Here is a 3,111-nt window from a genome sequence, read left to right as displayed (position 1 = left end):
GTTGTTTATACAATGGAAGAGGCTGTTTTATCAACCTCTTATATTATATAAACATCTCATGTGTACAATAACCCAAATGACTTATCATGTACCACTTGCTTGACAACGTCGCCTATACAGAATAAAGAAGTTGTATATCCATAAAAATGTCCTCATTCTTAATTTCCTCAACTTCTAGAATGCCAATGAAAAAAGTGAAAATTACTTGCTAGGTCTAAAAAACAAGTCGGTTATTCTATAAAACATAAGAGCTGGTAAGCAGCAGAGAAGAACATTCAGTCTTACGAGGTTCAATGCTGTCCACAATAGGTTTCTATGTTGTTTGACTGAAAGGACCATAGCGTTTCGAAAAAGGTGTTGCATTAGTATTTGTCAGGATAATGTGATGTATCTGATGTAAACTGTAGCTTATCTGAATCATATTTAATAAATAACCTATGTTACTTCAACTTATATACAGTTAGATCTCGAACACAAACGAGGAATGTCTCACATCTATTTCACAGACACTCATTGCCCACTTGTAGCGTTGAATACAATCACCGCCTTCAGATAACACAAAACGAAATGTTCTCATTTAGACTTTAGTATTGTTATATCTTTTTTTTAAAATTTCTAAGCTCTCAATAGCTATTACATACACACGTATGTACATACTGTAACAGGGATAAATCCAGGGATTGTATATTGTGTACATACATTTATAATTAATCATTTTCATTTTATTCTTATTTCAGGTGATCCGACAGACGACTTCTCTATACAGTATAGATATATTATATGTTGTCAATCCAGTCGCATCTTGTCTTGGCCTTAACTGTTCAGCTCTGTGTTACAGGGCTGGTTCATTGTGTATTTAAGGGTATCTGGGTCGATCTACTTTTATGTCATTGTCTTTAGTTGTTTTAACAATAGCCCAGGCTCAGCTTCTCAGTTGATTGGTGTAAGTTCAAATATACTTCTCACCGCCATGTTACTAATCAGTTTTGCACCACACTGTCTCTACATGAGGACTGTTCTAAAGATTGAGTTTTGATCTAAGGTTAGTAATTATACTGTTTGTAATATATACACAGCTAATTAAACCCTAATATAAATAATTGTATAACATAGGCACAAATATGTTCAAGATAAATCAAATGTAAATATTTACATTGTATGCTATATGTTTATGTTTGCTTGTAGTTCTTGTTTTACAAATGCTGTATATGATGTAAGATTGATCTATTTCATCAATTCTGTATCTTGTTTGTAACTCCATAGTGGTAGTTTCAAGTATGTATATATGTTGGTATAATGGTATTATTTTCTGTGTTGTCTCATGGACAATACCTCTCATCAGTGTATCCTATTTTATGTAGGATTATTGCACGTGTTGGCTGCCCGGCTGCTGGGTGCTTGAGCACACTCCCGTGTCACCCACAGGGTAGGTTTCATTGTCTGTTTTATAGTCTGTTTCATGATATGTCACATGAAATGTCACTTGTAATAGTAAAAATAGTATATGCCATATTTCATAACCTGGATTATGTGTTAGATTATGTAAGACAGATACACTGTTTACTTAAGTCTTTGTTATTCCGATGTGTACATATGAAGACATGCATTTATGAGATGTTTATACCTATATATATATATATGAGAGCATATGTTCATCGGATGTGGTTTTTAGCATAAACATATACATTGTATAATTATGATTGTTACAGAGTGTCTACTCCTACAACTTCTTCCACGACGGAATAAAAGATATTGACCTCACAACCCGTAGCCTGTGGTTATTACCAGAGCACCACTATTTCATGGCTGTAAATCAGCAATAAAACAAACCCAAATGTTATAAATCCCTTGCAAAGACAGGAAACTAAACACCAGCCCCAGTTCGTCAACAGACGTTACCCGAATCAAACAATCTCTACACTCCGTTTGATTTCATTTGAGACCGATGAACTAACACAAACTCTAATAATTGCAACAAAATTAGATTTTGCAATTACATGAAATCGACAGACCAGCCCTGATAATTTGTCTCATAATTTTGGACACCCGAATAAAAATGTTGTTTAACAAACGATCATTATTTTCTTGTAGCTTTTCGCTATTTTTACGAGGGGGGGTGGGGGGTGGGGGGCATTTGCCAAACAGTTCCCTACACTCACTCTGTTTATAATTGTGTCAGTGTAATTATTGTTAAAAAAATGTAACAAATGTACTCACGTATTTCTGTTAAGATTCCGTAGAATTTCATGACGTTGTGTTTTCCTTACATTGAGTTATAATTGTACTTCTTCAGAATGCAGTCATGACAGTGATATGGAATGTCTGGAATATTCTAGAACGAAACAGACAAATCAGGCATGGCACAAAACAGTCTGGAAAGAACATGTGCTATGTAAAGGGCCCATAACATCGTTATGTTAAAGTGATTCACATTCGCTTTCTTAAAACTTGTGATGGACAGTTCCAAGTTTTAGGCTCCAGGTTATTCTCATGTGGACAATTAACTTGCTTTGCAAAGATTTGTGCTGACTGCCACCGGTTAGACAGGAATAACTTCACCTTTGTGAGATCACATTGTTATATAAAAGTGGTTTACAGGCACATTCTCACGCAATAGAATCGCAGAATTCAGATTTCGTAAGAATATAGAATTAAAAAAGGTTTTGCGGTGAGTCAGAGTATATAAATGAAAAAATGATGAAGATTTTGATGATGAAACTGAAATCACTAACAGATGGATCGACCCAGTTCAAGTTGATATAAAACGTCATCGCTTTAGCATAGTGTGTCTTGATTTTTCACCGGAAAGCCAATGAAGCTGGCCTAAACGGAATGTCTCATATCAACCCTAGCTCATAGGGTATCAGTGAAAATAGATATGGTTGGTTGTTATTATGAAATAGCCCGGATATTTCACATGAAGAACAAAAACACTGAACACTTGATCAATTCAGACTTGATCTGCTTTCATTTCGCCTGATGTTATCTAAATGAAAGAATTGCAAACATCTGGTCATCAATCAATCAATCAATCAATCTTTATTTCGTACTGAAGAGGCCACAGGCCTTTAGTACATATACATATATAATGGGGAATTACATAAATAAATA

The 3,111-nt window shown here is 34.7% G+C and overlaps 1 long non-coding RNA gene across 1 annotated transcript; it reads left to right on the top strand.

The window, feature by feature from the left end:
* The first annotated feature begins 666 nt into the window (after positions 1–666).
* LOC124281393 lies at positions 667–1,764 on the top strand. The gene is made up of 2 exons (XR_006899920.1): positions 667–1,042; positions 1,362–1,764. It is a non-coding gene; the product is annotated as an uncharacterized LOC124281393 (long non-coding RNA).
* The last annotated feature ends 1,347 nt before the right edge of the window (positions 1,765–3,111 follow it).

Source organism: Haliotis rubra, unplaced genomic scaffold (assembly GCF_003918875.1).
Source record: "Haliotis rubra isolate DU_JTF1 unplaced genomic scaffold, ASM391887v1 Scf283, whole genome shotgun sequence".
NCBI lineage: Eukaryota > Metazoa > Mollusca > Gastropoda > Lepetellida > Haliotidae > Haliotis > Haliotis rubra.
This window is presented reverse-complemented; position numbering and strand designations above follow the sequence as displayed.